We start from the raw sequence: 19,919 nt of genomic DNA on the forward strand, positions 1-19,919 counted from the left end.
TAGTTTATTTCAAAATATACTACACTGAATTATGTCTGCAGAACTGTTGCAAACAATTTATTTGTGTTGAATTTAAACAAACAAATTAAATGTAATAAAATTCAACTTGATTTGTTTGTTTAAATTCAGCCCAAATAAATTGTTTACAGCCAATTAACGTAAAAAAAATTAGTAAATCCAAGGAATCATTTCTGAAAAAAAAAAATTCAGTGTACTCAAATACTGAGAGTAAAAGTACAAGTATTGAGATATGTAAAAACCAGAAAGCAAAGAAAGCAGTCAAAAGACATCATATTGTTTTGTTTATTTAAATATATATTTTTTGGGGCACGTGATCAAGCAGAACGAAAAGAAACATGGCTTACGATTTATATGAACTGGAGAACGTTTTCCTCTCGCACTTGAACTAACACCTTTCAAAGTTGTGCGTCACAAAAACACTCCGTAATCCACTCAAAACGCTACTGAAGGTCATTTCTGGATAGCAAATTACTGGTTGTAATCGCTATAAACAGAAGTTATAAACAATCTAGGAGTAGGGGTGAATCTACACTGGTCTCATGGATTGGTTTGGTTACGATTATCATGTCAATAATTGATCTCGAAGCATCTCGGTGCACTGACGATGCTCTCCATACATAGTTAGATTTTTTCTTCACAACACAAGATTTTTTTTTTTTTTATCAAAATCTATAAATCTGTTTATATGTATTAGTGCTGTCAATCCATTAAAAAAATTAACTAATTAAATCACACTTTTTTTTTAATTAATCGCGATTAATCTTAAAAGACTGAAACTTGTAATTTTGGCTATTCAAATGTAAAATTAATGTAAACGCAAGACAAAAACTATTTAAATTGAAAATATTATTATTTATTATAATTTTTGTTTAACTTGTAACACAGATTTCTTCATGTAAACAACAAACCCACAATAAACCAGCAAGATCCTGGCTTGACAGCCATATTTATTACAGAAATTAAAACACAGGCATGTTAATGCCATTTGAATTTTAAAACAATCAATGCCAATAAAGAAAACATTGATTTCCATGTTGGATTCTAAGTGGACTGCAAAAAAATGCCAAAATACAGGAATTGCAGATCTGGAAACGCCGGCGTATGCAAAGGCGGTGACGCATAGCCCTTCGCCGTGGCCATTGGCGTCACTGACGTGCACCTCTCAAAAATGTAACTACACGTCGCAGTAACAATAATAACAATAATAATAATAATAATAATAATAATAATAATAATAATAATAATAATAATAAAGTCCTGAATACAAACAATTACACTCATTGTAAAGTTGTGTTGCTGTGAGTTGAGAACATTAATTATTAAGTAGAAACAATTTTGCTCAGTCCTCCTTTACATTCAGACAGTTGCTAAAAGTCAGTCTGTTGACATTATTGGGGGACAATGTGTGTGTCTGTGGCTACAGACAATAGCCTCTTTCACACAGTGATACCGGTAAATTTCTGGAAAATTTCCGGAACGACTTTACCGGTATATTCAAATAAGCGCTGTTCACACAGGCGACGACGTTACGGAAATTTTCCGGAAAAGAGCATTCACACATCCATTCCAAAATACCGGTAAATTCTGACATCATTCACCACAAATGAGCTTTAAACGGCTGCGCTTGTGTTTGTAAACATTTGACTAAATTACAGACTCTGTGGATGATCAATATTGTGAACAACTTTCGCAGGATCACTTTTCGCATGTCGAGATGTTCATAATATGTGCGTGTGCAGGCGCTCATAGGCGCAAGCAAAGCTTGAAGGTAAACAAACAACGGCTTATCATAATCATCTCATCGATGATTATTCACACAGTTGGCATTAAGAAGAACACATAAACGTGATCTGACTAACTTCTAGCTGCTAAATGTGTCTGGAAAAATATTCAAAGGTTTTTATTCTTACAAACCACGCGGACGTAAATGCGTCTGACTGTTGTGATTGGCTAAAGTAGACGTCTCACGTCAGCACGTTCTAGACGTGCACGCGCTTATTACGGTAATCTTCCTTCTGCATTCACACAGCGCAGCATTCCGGCAAATTACCGGTAATGTTACAACTTATCTTTCCGGAAAATGTAAAAACAGCGATTTTTGATTACCTTAAAGGACCACCGAGTCACGAAATGCGGAGGTTTTTCTTTCTGTTCGCCATGCGGTATCAAATTCCATTAAAACCGAAGTCGAAAGTTAAAAATGAAACACCCGAAATTGCAGGAAACTCTGGAGAAAATGCTGGAGAGCCTGCTGATGCCACATTAATTGTTTTATACTGAAACTTGCCTTCAAAAAGTGCATTCTTGGTCTTATCCATATTTCTTTGCATGTTAAACACACGTCCACTACAACAGGAAATAAAAAAACCTTAATTGCATAATTTTTTTTAATGTGTTAAATATTTTAATTTAGTCACATGCATTAACACACTAATTTTGACAGCACTAATATATATATATATATATATATATATATATATATATTATTTGTAATACAATTTTGTTATTTAATACAGCAGTCAGATATATGAACTGTATCCTTAATTTGACCTGCTCAAAGAAAACACTCTATCTGAATGTATCAAACAAAACTCCAACACATGCACAGAAGACAGCATGAGCATTTACAGCAAATAAACTCATGTAAATATGATCCTGCTTGCTTATTGAGCGCTGACAGACGAGGTCTTACACCCCTCAGATTGGTTATTGTCTTCACCTGCTTAACAGAAAGGGCTGCGATCGGCATTAGAAAATAAAGCGATGTTCACCGATGGGGGTGTAAAAATGGGTTTTAACCACAGCTGAAGTTCTACCAAGCGACTAAAAAGTGATCAGCATGATGGTACAAAACTGTACATTTCAAGTCAAACCATTCTTCTGCAATCTCATACCAAAAAACAGAAATAAGGGCAGTATTAATAGCTATAAATGTGGGAGAGCGTTGATATTATGTGATTGTAATGTGTTGCAATTAAGTGTTGACGTTAAATCAAAAGTAATTCACACATACTTGAAAATGAGCTGGTTTAATGACAACTTGCTATGGTTACCACTGAATTAATTACAAAATAACTGTGTAAAATGATAAAATATGTGATAACAAAAACACATGATGTAAATTGTACCCAGCTTAAACGTAAAATTAAAGTTACCTGAGGTAGAAGGAGAGAGACAGGGGGAGGGAGAGAGAGACAAAGAGAGCAGGCCCAGATGTTAGCCTGAATGCAGTAGAGTCAGAGAAGATAGACTCCAGAGGAGGAGAGGAGCAGAGCAGGATAAGACAGACCAGGAAAAGAGACAGAGCTCGAGTTTACCACCTATTTTGTATCTTCCCTGACCATGTGACTAAAGCCCAAATTCTGAGACATTTAAACTGACCAATCAACATGTGACCACATCTAAAAAAAACAAAGTTCACATATCAGGCCCTGATCTCATCAGTAGCTGCCTTTGGAGTCAGTATGGACCTTCTTGAGTCAAAAAGAAGACATGTTTTGTCATATAAACAAATGCATATGATCATTTAGCCAAGGGGTGTCAAACTCAATTCCTGGAGGGCCGAAGCCCTGCACAGTTTAGTTTCAACCCTGCTCCAACACACTTACCTGTAGGTTTCAAACAAGCCTGAAGGACTCAATTAGTTTGATCAGGTGTGTTTAATTAGGGTTGGAACTAAACTGTGCAGAGCTGCGGCCCTCCAGGAACTGAGTTTGACACCTGTGCTTTAGCCTCTTACAGCGGGAAGAACAGCCGCAGTGACAGTCTATATGCGCATAATATGAGCTCGGTGTTGCCAGATTGGGCAGTTTCCCCAATACAAACGCTTACAACAGTTGTGATTTCCCAACGAGACATTTAAATAAAGGTGGAGGGATAAATATAATAACACATTCAGTTTTAATGCAGTTATTGTGCACAAAGTTTATTTACATTATTTGAAGACATTCAGTCGCTATTTCTGGGGTCGCCACAGCAGAATGAACCACCAACTATTCCAGCATATGTTTTACACAGTGGATGGCCTTCCAGCAGCAACCCAGTACTGGGAAACACCCATACACACATTCACACACACACAGACACACACACACACACACACACTATGGCCAATTTGGTTAATCAATTCCCCTATATGTGTTTGGACTGTGGGAGCACCCGGAGGAAACCCACTCCAACACAGGGAGAACATGCAAACTCCACACAGGAACACCAACTGACCCAGCCGGGACTCAAACCAGATAATCAGCAGAGTGTTGAGAGCCGCTGTAGTCTGTCAGTGTTTCTGGATCTAGCACAAGTGCGTCTTTATTCTGACATCCTGATGCTGAATAATTGAGGCTGAGCTAATATGAAGCAGCAGATCTCCAGCTGAGGCTCACTCTGGAGAACAACACACACACACACACACACACACACACACACACACACACACACGTGCACACACACACACACGCACACATACACACACGCACACACATGCGTGCACACACACACACGCACACACACACACACACACGCACGCGTGCACACACACACATGCACACACGCACACACATGCGTGCACACACACACACGCACGCACACACACAACTTCAGATTCATTAGAGGAACAGGTGTGTGTCTGTCTCTTTGAGTGTGTATTTACAGTATGTGCCTGTCTGTCTGTGTATGTCTCTGCATGTGTCTAGCTGTGTGTGTGTTTGCATGTATCTGTCTGTCTCTCTCTCTCTCTGTGTGTGTGTGTGTAAGTATGTACTGTATATGTGTATGTCTATGAGTGTTTCTATGTGTGTATGTCTGTGTGTGTGTCTTTGTGTGTCTATTCATGCTTGTGCAACTGTATGTGTGTGTGTGTGTGTGTGTGTATGTGTCTGTTTGTGTGTAAGTGTGTTCTGTATGTCTATAAGTGTTTCTCTGTGTGTGTGTGTGTGTGTGTGTGTGTGTGTGTGTGTGTGTGTCTGTCTGTCTCTGTGTCTATGCATGCCTAAACATCTGAATGTGTGTCTTTGTCTGTATGTCTGTGTGTGTGTCTGTGAGTGTGAGTGTGTGTGTGTGTGTGTGTGTGTGTGTGTGTGTGTGTGTGTGTGTGTGTGTGTGTAGCCACTGCAAATGTCAAGAACTCCCAAAAAACTTCCCACTGCAAACGTTATCTGAAGGTTACAGCTTCACTTTCTTTATGCAGCACTGGTGTAAAGTTCTAGAACTGTGTGTGTGTGTGTGTGTGTGTGTGTGTGTGTGTGTGTCTTCTGATAAACCTCATTTATTTGATTAAAAAAACCTGAATGAACCACTAACTATTCCAACTATTCCAACATCAGTCGATATCCATAATTATCCTGATAAATCTTCATATCTATCAATTTTAAAGGATTTTCAGCATGCCAATCGCTTTGTGCGGCTAATTTAACACATTTAGTGAAATGTTTTAGCTGTCTGACAATATAAATAATAAACAGATGAACAATCTTAATTTAGCATTTACTGTTCACTATTTCAACAACCAAAGACATTTCCTACAAGTTATTGGATATTATTGTTCAACATTTAAAAAAAATTAAGTAAAACAGGCTTGAAACAAGTCAAAGGAGAATTGATGATCACAGAATTTCCCATTGTGGATGAACTGACCTTATAATGATGAGTTTAGTGAATTTAGGGTGAAATATCCTTTAATTTATATTACATTGATGCTAGTGTAACCCCGCCGGTCCTACGCCACCCATTCCGCTCCGAGCTGGTATCGAACCGGTGACCTTCCGCAAGGGAGTCGGTTGCTCTACCAAGGAGGCTAAAGACCGGTAAACCTCACTTCACAGTGACAGTTGCTAGAGGCCATGGCACAGCACTTCACTAGCTGGTATCGAACCGGCGACCTTCCGCATGGGAGTCGCTTGCGCTACCCAGGAGGCTAAAGACCATGACCTCTAGCGTCTGTCACTAGAGCACCTTTAGAGGTCAGAAGAGTGAGGTTTACCTGCACAGCACACACTAGCTGGCCTCTGCTACACTCACCCCCTAAACCTCACTCCCATCCGGGTCACGGCACCAATGCAACCCCGCCAGTCCTACACCACCCAACCTGCTCCGAGCTGGTATTGAACCAACGACCTTCCGCAAGGGAGTCGCTTTAGCTGCCAAGGAGGCTAAAGGCCATCTCCTCTAGGGTCTGTCACTAGAGCACCTTTAGAGGTCACAGAAGTGAAGTTTACCTGCACAGCACTTATTAGCTGGCCTCTACTACACTCACCCCCCTAAACCTCACTTCAATCCGGGTCACAGCACCAATGTAACCCCGCCGGTCCTACGCCACCCAAACGGCTCAGAGCTGGTATCAAACCAGTGAGCTTTAGCATGGGAGTCAGTTGCTCTACCAAGGAGGCTAAAGACCATGGCCTCTAGCGGCTGGTTTGACCTGCACAACACTTACTATCTGGCCTCCGTTACACTAACGATTACTTGATCATCGATTGATTGTCAATAACTCCTCAATCGATAGACCTCATCGATAACTAAGCATGGAGATTTAAAGGGCCATGAAACCCCCTCGTTTCAGCAGTGTGTTTTCACACCTCTTTGGAAAAAGTCAGAAAAGTGGGCGTGTCCAGCTCTGTTTAGGGGGGAGTGTCGGAGGAAGAAAAGTGGGAGGGTGTGGGAGTGTCTATTTGGGCATGCGCGAGTTTCAGAATCAAAATACACACACACACACAGTAGAAAGTGATGGTGTTTAACCTACATGCACATCTGTAGATGAATTATTTGCCAAATTATTAAATGGTGGACTTTAACTGCAGTTTGGCTCTTTCATTCAGGGAATTCATTCATGTCCCTCGCGACAAACGAGATATTTGATTCGAGGATCTGCTCTAAGCGTGTATTTTTCATGCAATGTTTGATACCGCACGGCGAATAAGAGAAAAAAACTCAGCATTTCCCAGAAACTTAGATGCACACGGCAGGTAGTGTCAGAAAGCCGCGTGTGTTATTCCGGTCACTAAATGCGGTGAAAATCCTACACGAGGTTAAAGTTTGGTTGTGGTGCTAACATGTTTACACTCGGTGCAATAGTTATTCAATACGAACAAACTGAACAAACAAAGAGCACTGGTCGCTCACTTACCAAATCTGTAGAGACAGGACAATCACCAGCAACTAGAGCCGCGTCTTTATTAAGAGGAGACTACAAGCAAATCCGGATCTCAGCGTTTGCAGATGAGAACAGCTCTCAGGTAAACAATGTTCCTCCTTAGACACGTAAGTTATTGTTGTGGAGCGTCGCGTACACTGTTAATCCACACGTGACTCCAGCTGCGCTCTCACAGAGAGAAAATGAAAACAAAACTTCACTGCAGCAAACTATAAAAGCAACACTTCACGCTTGTTTTGCCAACACAACGTGGCGTCTCTGTCGTCTAAACACTGTGACAGTAATGAATATTAATGAAGTTGCACAATAGAGCGCGCTGATTGGTTTGAACCAAGCTTTACTCATGCATGAATGCATTACACTGTAAGACGTAATAAGACTCACTCTGGCACAGACGTCCAGTCTGCACGCTGGAATACACGCAAGATCTCATGACCGTGATGCAGCTTCAAAAATTCGTTTCAAACCGGAAGTACGAATTTGCTTGAAATAACGCAAAAACAACCAATTTACACTTTTTAGTGAAATATAGGTGTCCTAATAGTGTTTTTAGCAGTGTGGGACACATATACCACTGTCAACAGCTCAACACATGTGTTCTGGTGTTTCGTGACCCTTTAAAGGTTAAGTTATGCTTTGCTCAGACGCGTCCAACACAATCTCACTTCAATTCGTAACTTTTTGATTTAGTGGCTAATTTGTATGAATTCGTATGATCTAATTTATGCACTTTAGTACGATTTGCTAATCCGCCAATGGCGGTTAGGTTTAGGGGTGTGGTTTGGTGCCTCCTTTTTAAAGTCGACTGAACTTGAACGAATTAGCCACTAAACTGACAAAACTTAAAATACTTACGTTTTCTCGTGAGATCAGCCTGATTGATGATAATTATTGCTAAATGGATTATGAATTTCTGTAATTTCTTCACCAGAAAATATCCAAACGGCAAGACTTTGAGTTGCTCTGACTGGAGTAATATGCTCAATATTCTGCGCTGACAGTTTCTGCTTGATTTGCTGTATCGTCTGTCAGCCTGTAGTGTCTGCCTGATTAAATCATGCCAATAGCTGATGATTATCTGCAGGAATGATCAGCTAAAGCTATGAGATGTGTGTGTGTGTGTGTGTGTGTGTGTGTGTGTGTTTATGTTCTGTCCTGATCTGCTGTAACTCACAGGATCTCACTGCTGGCACTTCAGCAAATCCCACAGACTCTCCAGAGAGGGAAAGAGGAAGAGCTGAACAAATGAGCAGCACTGCGGGTCAGAGCCGCGACGCCAGAGGACCAGCGGAAACATCCAGAAGTAGAGCAGGAGGATGAATGAGCCTGAGTGCAGACGGCGAGTCACAGAGAAGCAGACGCTACACACACACACACACACACACACACACACACACACACACACACACACATAATGAGAATTAATGAAGGAAGACCACAACCAACCGCTTACATGTGTTTCTGATCCACTACTGTAGAACACACTGAACCTAGACCAGCATTAACATCGGTAACTACAACTACACACACACACACACACACACACACACACACACACACACACACACACACACACACACACATAATGAGAATTAATGAAGGAAGACCACAACCAACCGCTTACATGTGTTTCTGATCCACTACTGTAGAACACACTGAACCTAGACCAGCATTAACATCGGTAACTACAACTACACACACACACACACACACACACACACAAACACACACAAACACACACATAATGAGAATTAATGAAGGAAGACCACAACCAACCGCTTACATGTGTTTCTGATCCACTACTGTAAAACACACTGAACCTAGACCAGCATTAACATCAGTAACTACAACTACACACACACACACACACACACGCTCAAAAAGTAACTGTGAGACTCTAACACATAAAACATTAACACACACACAGTTACTATGAGGCTCTAGACACAAAAAACATTAACACACATAGGCTCAACACACACACAACCACAACATACACAGTCACACACACAACCTCAACTCAAACACACTGTAAATATCTAAAACACAAAACTAACACACACGCACACACACACGCATACAACCTCAACAAACTCTGTAAGTCAATCTCACACACACACACACACAGTGTATTTCTCTCATACACCAAAATGAACACACACACACACACACACACACACACACACACACACACACACACACATAATGAGAATTAATGAAGGAAGACCACAACCAACCGCTTACATGTGTTTCTGATCCACTACTGTAGAACACACTGAACCTAGACCAGCATTAACATCGGTAACTACAACTACACACACACACACACACACACACACACAAACACACACAAACACACACATAATGAGAATTAATGAAGGAAGACCACAACCAACCGCTTACATGTGTTTCTGATCCACTACTGTAAAACACACTGAACCTAGACCAGCATTAACATCAGTAACTACAACTACACACACACACACACACACACGCTCAAAAAGTAACTGTGAGACTCTAACACATAAAACATTAACACACACACAGTTACTATGAGGCTCTAGACACAAAAAACATTAACACACATAGGCTCAACACACACACAACCACAACATACACAGTCACACACACAACCTCAACTCAAACACACTGTAAATATCTAAAACACAAAACTAACACACACGCACACACACACGCATACAACCTCAACAAACTCTGTAAGTCAATCTCACACACACACACACACAGTGTATTTCTCTCATACACCAAAATGAACACACACACACACACACACACACACACACACACACACACACACACACAAACACACAGTTACCACAAGTCTTTTCTAACACTCTCCTGTACACTTCACTCATCCATCTTATCCAGTGTCAAGAGCAATTCCAAACCAGTCTTGACATAGACCCTCCGTTTGAACCCGTCCAGAACACATGATGATCATCTGTAGTGAAAGTGGGTCAGAGAGGTTTGATTGACAGACTCACTGAGGCCTGACAGACGCACTTGTGTCTGACTGTGTGTGTGTGTGTGTGCGCGCGCTGAAGGGCAAATAGAGACGCTCATCCGTCAAGCCTGAGGAACAAGAGCAAATATCGAGCCTGTCGTCTCAGATCTGCTTCAGAGAAGCATGTCGCCATGGCAACCGCATCATCCTGAATCATCGAGCACCTTCATACAGGTTCACATCTGAGGCTCGTCTTCACCATTCAGACCTGAGAAGAGGACAGATGCAAAAATCAGCACGCGAAATCATAATCATTTTCAAAAACACACTCATGTTCATCATCCAGATATCAGCACGCAAAATCACACTCATAATTAAAATCACAATCATGTTCATCATCCAGCTATCAGCACACAAAATCACAATCATAATTAAAATCACAATCATGTTCATCATCCAGATATCAGCACACAAAATCACAATCATAATTAAAATCACAATCATGTTCATCATCCAGATATCAGCACGCAAAATCACAATCATAATTAAAATCACAATCATATTCATCATCCAGATATCAGCACGCAAAATCACAATCATGTTTATCATCCAGAAATCAGCACACAAAATAATCACAATCATATTCAAAATCACAATCATATTCATCATCCAGATATCAGCATGCGAAATCACAACCATATTCAAAATCACAATCATAATCATCATCCAAAAATCAGCACACAAAATCAGTCATAATCAAAATCACAATCATATTCATCATCCAGATATCAGCACGCAAAAATCACAATCATATTCAAAATCACAATCATAATCCAGAAATCAGCACACAAAATCACAATCATATTCAAAATCACAATCATAATCCAGAAATCAGCACACAAAATCACAATCATATTCAAAATCACAATCATATTCATCATCCAGATATCAGCACGCAAAAATCACAATCATATTCAAAATCACAATCATAATCCAGAAATCAGCACACAAAATCACAATCATATTCAAAATCACAATCATATTCATCATCCAGATATCAGCACGCAAAATCACAATCATATTCAAAATCACAATCATATTCAAAATCACAATCATATTCAAAAGCACAATAATATTCATCATCCATAAATCAGCACTCAAAAATCACAATCATGTTCATCATCCAGATATCCATACACCCAATCGCAATCATATTCACCAATCAGAAATCAGCACGTAAAAATCACAATCATAATCAAAATCACAATCATATTCATCATCCAGTTATCAGCACGCAAAAAAACAATCATAATCAAAATCACAATCTTATTCATTATCCAGATATCAGGACACAAAAACCACAATCATAAGCAAAATCTCAATCAGATTCACCAATCAGAAATTAGCACACAAAAATCACAATCATAATCAAAATCACAATCATATTCATCATCCAGATATCAGCACACACACAATCGCAATCATATTTACCAATCAGAAATCAGCACACAAAAATCACAATCATAATAAAAAACAAACATATTCATCATCCATATATCAGCACACAAAAATCACAATCATAATCAAAATCATATTCATGATCCAGATATCGATACACACAATGACAATCATATTCACCAATCAGAAATCAGCACAAAAAAATCACAATCATAATAAAAATCACAATCATATTCATCATCCGGATATCAGCACGCAAAATCACAATCGTATTCATCATCCAGATATCGATACACACAATGACAATCATATTCACCAATCAGAAATCAGCACACAAAATCACAATCATATTCAAAATCACAATCATATTCATCATCCAGATATAAGCACGCAAAATCACAATCATGGCAGTAAGGCAGTAATGCAGTAGGTAGTGCTGTCGCCTCACAGCAAGAAGGTTGCTGGGTCGAGCCTTGGCTCAGTTGGTGTTTCTGTGTGGAGTTTGCATGTTCTCCCTGCGTTCGCGTGGCTTTCCTTCGGGTGCTCTGGTTTCGCCCACAGTCCAAACACATGCGGTACAGGTGAACTGGGTTGGCTAAATTGTCTGTAGTGTATAAGTGTGTGTGTGAATGTGTGTTTGTGGATGTTTCCCAAAGATGGGTTGCAGCTGGAAGGGCATCCCGCTGCATAAAAACTTGCTGGATAAGTTGGCGGTTCATTCCGCTGTGGCGACCCTGAATTAATAAAGGGACTAAGCCGACAAGAAAATGAATGAATGAATGAATGAAATACACAATCATAATCAAAATCATATTCATAATCCAGAAATCAGCACTCAAAAATCTCAATCATATTAAAAAAAAATCACAATCATATTCATCATTTAGAAATCAGCACACAAAATCACAATCATATTACAAAAAACAATCACAATCAAAATCAGGATAAAACACATCATCCAGAAATTAGCACACACAATCATAATCATAATCAATCACAATTTTTTAAATAACAAAAACAGCCTTGGTGTGGAAATCATAAAATATATATTACTTACAATATTCTCATAATGTGAGCAATAATGCACATTTAAAATCATGGATGATTTGCAGCATACGCTGATCTACACTACACACTGATGAGCCCATAAATATAATCAATGAAGATCAAATAATAATAAATACGGACCGACAGCAGCACTGTACATGCAGCTGTATAACAGTGTGTGTGTGTGTGTGTGTGTGTTGTGGCAGATGACAGCCTTGACATTTAATCTGCAATAATTTAATCTGAAAAGCTTTAATCTCCAGCGTAATCGGAGCAGTTTCCCAGTAATGGAGCTTTTACAGCCATCATCAGCTCTGCCATGGAGACAGATGAAACCTGAGAGTGACGTGAAGAGAGCCCTGCTGATCCATCATCACTGTACTGCACCTGCATTAATCCAGGACACACACATTTATAATGGTCATGGTGTCTCAGTGGTAAGCATTGTGGCCTCACAGCAAGCAGGTCGCTGGTTTGAGTCAGTTGGTGTTTCTGTGTGGAGTTTGCATGTTCTCCCCGTGTTGGTGTGGGTTTCCTCCGGGTGCTCCGGTTTCCCCCACAGTCCAAACACATGCGCTATAGGGGAACTGATCAACTACACTGGCCAGAGTGTATGAATGTATGTGTGATTGAGTGTGAATGGGTGTTTCCCAGTACTTGGGTTGCAGCTGGAAGGGCATTCGCTGTGTAAAACATATGCAGGAATAGTTAGCGGTTCATTCCGCTGTGACGACTGCTGATGAATAAGGGACTAAGCTGAAGGAAAATGAATGATCGAGCCCATATTTATATATCGATTAATAAGAAATCCATATTTTCACCACACACACACACTGAAGGATTAATCCCTCTGCCTTATTCTGTACTAGTTGAAGCTTCCTTAAATATGTTTCCCTATAATATCTGACAGCAATAAAGCTGAGACAAAAACAGAGTATAGTATTATTCCCATTATATCAAAGCTTCAATATTGTCTACAGCTCCTTAACACTGCTAACCTGTGTGTGTGTGTGTGTGTGTGTGTGTGTGTGTGTGTGTGTGTGTTTTGAATACATTTATGAAATTCAGAAAGATGATGAATAGAGCCTTACCTGATATTCTGGTGTCAGGATGTTTTTACTGAAGGTCAAAGGTCATGAGGAGGGCGGTCTTTCGCTTGTGTCTGCACTTCCTGTGAGGGATCCTGCTGTTTCCATCAGATTGAGCTTCCTGCGCAGGTAAATCAAGCATGAAAAACTCCAGCACATCCATCTGTCCTTCACACACACACACACACACACACACACACACACACACACACACACACACACACACACGCACACACACACACACACGCACACACACACACTTAAACTCTGGAGATTCACATTGCACTCACATTTTGTTGGCAAAAGAGCAATTCCAGCACTATGGACGTGACATTTGCAGTAAAATCTCAATTCACTGAAAAAGCGACTGGCCACTTTATTAGGTACACCTTCACTAGTATCAGGTCGGACCCCCCTTCACCGTCAGAACTGCCATAATCCTTCAGATTCAGCAAGCTGCTGGAAATATTCCTCAGAGATTTTGCTCCATGTTGACATGATAGCATCACACAGTTGCTGCAACGTTTCTCCAATCTTCTATTGTCCAGTTTTGGTGAGTCTGTGTGAATTGTAGCCTCAGTTTCCTGTTCTTAGCTGACAGGAGCGGCACCCGGTGTGCTCTTCTGCTGCTGTAGCCCACCCGCCTCAAGGTTGGACGTGTTGTGTGTTCAGAGATGCTCTTCTGCAGAGCTCGGTTGTAACGAGTGCTTATCAGAGTCAGCTGGAACCAGTCTGGCCATTCTCCTCTGACCTCTGGCCTCATCAACAAGGCATTTGCGCCCACAGAACTGCCGCTCACTGGATATTTCCTCTTTGTCGGAGCATTCTCTGTAAACCCTAGAGATGGTTGTGCGTGAAAATCCCAGTAGATCAGCAGTTTCTGAAATACTCAGAGCAGCCCGTCTGGCAGCAACAACCATGCCACGATCAAAGTCTCTTAAATCCCCTTTCTTCCCCATTCTGATGCTCGCTCTGAACTGCAGCAGATCCTCTTGACCATGTCTGTTTCTTAATTCCATGAGTCAGGTCACCTCAGAAGAACGAACTCAGGAGACCGCGAGAACACCGAATGCTTTCTCTGAGAAATGAGATGCTGTGTTCCTCCTGATGGTCACATGACGTTCACGCGTGCTTAATGGAAAATTATTTAAACATTACAGCATTCATACAACGATTTATTGTGTTTCTAGTTATACTGTGCATATAGAGCAAACAGATACTCTGCACAATACAAATAAAACAGATTTTTTAGGAATTTCCGCAAACAAACATCCTGAATGTGTTCATTCCTTTATTAAGATGTTTATGGTAATGTTTTCATTCATCATTTCATTTAGGGAAACTCCTGAGGTAAAAAAGTTACATCTCTGAACTTTAATAAAATGCTGCGCTTCCTACCTCCAGTCGCAATGACTTCCGGGATCTCTAGAGCGGGTTCGGTACTCAAGTCTGCATCGGTGTGTCCCAGATACCAAGAACACATCCGGAAGTATCACACAACCTCTGTTCTTGTGGTCTTGAGCTTTGGAACTGAACTTTCGCAGTTGATGATGACGTTACACAAAAACACAAGATCAATGAAGAACACATATTGAGAAACAGACCATGGGCCTGTTTCAGAAAGGAAGTTAACTGAAAACTCAGAGTATTTTAACCCTGAAATGAGAGAAACTCTGGGTTTTCCGTTTCAAAACGGCAGGTTTGTTAAACTCGAGAAAGCAGGGTAAGTCAAGCCTGTTTCTGAAAGAAAGGTAACTTTAACTCAGAGTCAGTTACTGTGGTAACTTACTCTGTGAATCTAACCAGGTCAGAAGCAGGTTTTATTCTCTAAACTCAGAGTTTCTGTCTGTCTCCTCCCCTTTTTTAAAGATGAAGCGGCATTTCTCGCCTTAGCCTTACGTTTCCACCCACCTATTTTTATGCTCATTTTGGATATGTGCATAAAAACGATTGATAGAAATGTCATGATGCACATAACTTTTTTAAATATGCATAAAAAACACGCATAACTCAGTAGGATAAACTTTTATTCGATAGAAAATGTGCGCATAAACTACGATGGAAACACTTTTACTAAACAAATTACAGTATGTACATTAAAAAAAAGATCATGATCATATGATAATGAAAATGTGTGTGAATGGACAAACCAGCAAGCTGAGCACGCTGTAACACGTCTTAAATATTGTTTTAGTCATTCTAAAATGCCTTAACTGTTTCAGTATTAGTGTATATTATTAATTACCTCCGAACGTCTGGTGCGTGTCAAGAGTCTCTGCGTCTCATGGCTTCAGACGCCCCCACGTGTTCATTGTGTTTCAGCATTGTCTTCTGACATCGAGGCGCAAGTACATTAATTAGGCTAAATAAAGAATTAATTGACGCAGCTTCTTCTACCACAGTAAATTCTGTTTTTACTGTTGATATTTGGTGCCAGTTTAATCAGTAAGTGACGATTTTTTTCTCTTTGACTCGTTGGATGGAATTTTATTCGCATCTTTTATGCAATATGCCAGTTTTGCACATAAATTTATGTAATATATTTGGATGGAAACATAGCTATTGCCTACATTTTAGTCACACACAGAAGAACTGTACTAGAATGGCTTATCCTTTTTAAATAAATAATTAAATTAAATTCACCTTCGACATGCACTGTAACTAGATTAATGGGATTATTATTCTTTCTAAAAATTATTTTTAGTACTGCTTACCTTCTAAATGTTATATTAACCTCTATCACTTGATCATTAAAAAAGGCAGACACACAAGTGCACTGTTAAATCATTTAAAACTAATAAATGTATAAAAAAGTTTAGAAAAAAAAATATAAACGTCACAAATTACATTACTTATTTTATTATACTTAAATATTTAAATACTTAAAAAGTGAAATTAGGCATTAACTTGAGCAGCTGTTTTCCCACGCTAACTGTCTCTTCTTCACTGATGGTTGTTTCTTTTCAAATATATACACACACATTCATATTTGCTATAACTTTGCATGAGAACATCAAGTTCAGCTGGAGAAAGAAATGGTGATCTCTTTTATAAGATATTGCCATAGTCACTCGTAATGTCTACGCTCCATTGATAATGCCTTTTTAAAGTCACGGTGTGCGCGCTTAACTCTGAGTTGGTCTACTCGAAGTTGATTGACCCAACTCAGATCAGCTGTTCTGAAACCGAAAACTCTGAGTTTTTAATCTCTCGGTAAATCAACTCAGAGTTCAAATTTAAACTCTGAGTTGTTTGAACCTCCTTACTGAAACAGGCCCCATGTCTCCATGCCTAAATGCATTGAGTTGCTGCCATGTGATTGGCTAATTAAAAATTTACTTTAATAACAGGTGTACTTGTAATAAAGTGGCTGGTGAGTGTACAGTATATGTTAATATTATACTGAAAGATTTGTTTCTATTTTCCAAAGCAATCAACCACAGAGTAATGGGATCAGAAACATATCACTCTGTAAACATATTTTTTAGGGATGCACAGATGGCCGATATCAAGAACCGATTTAAAGCAAAATACACAATGACACTCAATCAAACACATCTACAATGAAAAGGAACATGGTAACCTTTTGAGTTATTAACGCACAGCAATACCACATTAAGAAAGGACAGACTTTGAAGGATTAACAGTGTGAGGAGAGCTCCATTATAGTGCACTGGGCAAGTCTAAACATGTTCCGGCCACGGATGCGCGAGGCAGACAGTTCTGTACAGTTACCTAATTTATCAGTTTAAAGATTTCGTCCTAATCTAGACATCGGATCGATAACAATAATCTAAAAAAATTGCATTTATTGGCCGATAACGATCTGGCCACCGATATATCATGCATCCCTACATATTTTATATTTTAAAGAGCACCTATGATGAAAGTCAACTCCTGTAAGCAGTTTGGGCAGAACTGTGTAGATATAGTGTGTACACAGTTATACTGGAGGGATAAAACCAAAACAACTCTCCTTTTTAAAATATCCAGACGTTAAGATAGGATACAAATCCCTCCCATTTTGATGCCCACCGCAAGGTGACGTAAGAGTGCGGCTTTCCCGCCCACCAAATTGATTGGCAGCTGCAAATTAACATGTCTCCATAAATAATCATAACAGTGTTAATAACTCATCTCTAATAACTGATTTCTTTCCTCTTCATCATGATGACAGCACATAATATTAGACTAGATATTCTTCAAGACACTAGTGTTCAGCATAAAGTGACATGTAAAGGCTTCACTAGGGTAATCAGGGTAAAGTCAGGGTAATTAGGCAAGTCATTGTATAACAGTGGTTTGTTCTGGAGACAATCCAACACTAATATTGCTGAAGGGGCCAATAATATTGACCTTAAAATGACTTTAAAACAATTAAAAACTGCTTTTATTTCCAGCCAAAATAAAACAAATAAGACTTTCTCCAGAAGAACAAATATTAGAGGAAACACTGTGAACAATTCCTGAATCTGTTCAACATCATCTGGGAAATATTTAAAAAAGAAAACGAAACTCACAAGAGCGCTAATAACATTGCCTTCAGCTGTACATGTTTAATTTCTGGAATATTAATGTTTGCATAAGGACGCGCTCATCATTATAGGCGCCATCATTCAGCAGTCATAAACACAGTCCTGTAATGCAAGCGACAAACAGGAGCGGAGCTGGAAATAGGGCAGAAGAGGACCTGTTTGAGAGCAGGCGGATGTGTTTATGAGGTGTCTAATGAGTTTGGCAGCTCAGTGCATCAACTCCAAATGATGAACACATTTGCATATAAATAGTACAATCATTTTTAAGAGCCGCTGACGGAGAACAAGCTGTAACAAGTGAATTAGCATCCCATCATCATCCCTGCGCCGCTCTGCTGTTCTGCATTCTGGCTATGTGGAGCTTCGTTATGGCTGATCATTTACTACATCACAGCTGCAACGGCGTGTCGTCGCTTCATTGCTGGATTATGCTAATTCTGTTTGCATTGTTATCAGTTACAGTTGCCATAGCAACCCGATTTCAAAGACTTGAAATAAAGGGTCATGAAAGCCCCTCCTTCAGTTCAAGTCTACCACAGAGTTTTCAAAAAATGCTCCATGATGGGCGTGGAGCTGTGAGTAGAGGGAGGAGTGGGCGTAACCTTCCAGCCGCAACCAAACACTGGGAAACATTCATACACACTCATTCACTCACACACATAATCATACACTAGTGCCAATTTAGTCAATCAACTCCCCTATAGCGCATGTGTTTGAACTGTGGGGGAAACCGGAGCACCCTGAGGAAACCCACGCGAACGCAGGGAGAACATGCAAACTCCACACAGAAACACCAACTGACCCAGCCGGGACTCAAACCAGCAACATTCTTGCTGTGAGGTGATAGTGCTGCCCACTGCGCAACTGTGATGCCCTTTAATATAAAATATAACCACAATTAGTTTAATCACTATAAAGATAATCATGTTTATATGAACACTATACATGAGGAGGACTTCTCTCCTCCTCAATCCCCGGGTCTGAATGCAGACCAAGGTTATAATAGTTTTGGATTTTTCATTAGTTTTAGTTTCTATTTTGTTTTGACTTTTTATTTTTAAACTTAGTTTTAGAGGCAGATTTCTTAGTTTTTATTAGTTTCTATATTTTAAAAAATGTCTTAGTTTTAGTTCAGTTTTTATTAGTTTCAGTTTTTTTTTTTTCTAAATAAAGACATTTGTTACATGCAATATTCTAAACCAATAGGGTAAACATTGTATAATACAAACTCAGTCATACATCTTTTGAAACCTGTATTCAGAAAACACATGAACACTAACATCTACCTCAACCATCTACCCATCCTCAAATTCAAATACAACAGCCCACAAGACAGCAGTCTTAAAGGGTCACGAAACACCAGAACACATGTGTTGAGCTGTTGACAGTGGTATATGTGTCCCACACTGCTAAAAACACTATTAGGACACCTATATTTCACTATAAAGTGTAAATTGGTTGTTTTTGCGTTATTTCAAGCAAATTCGTACTTCCGGTTTGAAACGAATTTTTGAAGCTGCGTCACGGTCATGACATAATAGCGTGTATTCCAGCGTGCAGACTGGACGTCTGTGCCAGAGTGAGTCTTATTACGTCTTACAGTGTGCTGCATTAATGCATGAGTAAGGCTTGGTTCAAACCAATCAGCGCGCTCTATT

General features: G+C 39.7%; 1 protein-coding gene across 2 annotated transcripts in view; it reads right to left on the reverse strand.

Annotated features, from left to right (window-relative positions):
- Window positions 1-19,919, reverse strand: part of tmem200cb (transmembrane protein 200C, genome duplicate b) — a 68,335-nt gene that overhangs the window by 36,381 nt on the left and 12,035 nt on the right. The window contains exons 2-5 of one of the 2 annotated variants that reach the window (XM_073932420.1): window positions 15,125-15,256; window positions 13,730-13,847; window positions 10,022-10,401; window positions 8,343-8,529 (exon numbers count right to left, since the gene is read on the reverse strand). The gene's annotated coding sequence lies outside the window, so the exon portion shown is untranslated. The remainder of the gene's footprint in view (window positions 1-8,342; window positions 8,530-10,021; window positions 10,402-13,729; window positions 13,848-15,124; window positions 15,257-19,919) is intronic. The other variant, XM_068215032.2, reaches the window with a different exon arrangement.

This window comes from Danio rerio, chromosome 2 (genome assembly GCF_049306965.1).
Source record: "Danio rerio strain Tuebingen ecotype United States chromosome 2, GRCz12tu, whole genome shotgun sequence".
Taxonomy (NCBI): Eukaryota; Metazoa; Chordata; class Actinopteri; order Cypriniformes; family Danionidae; genus Danio; species Danio rerio.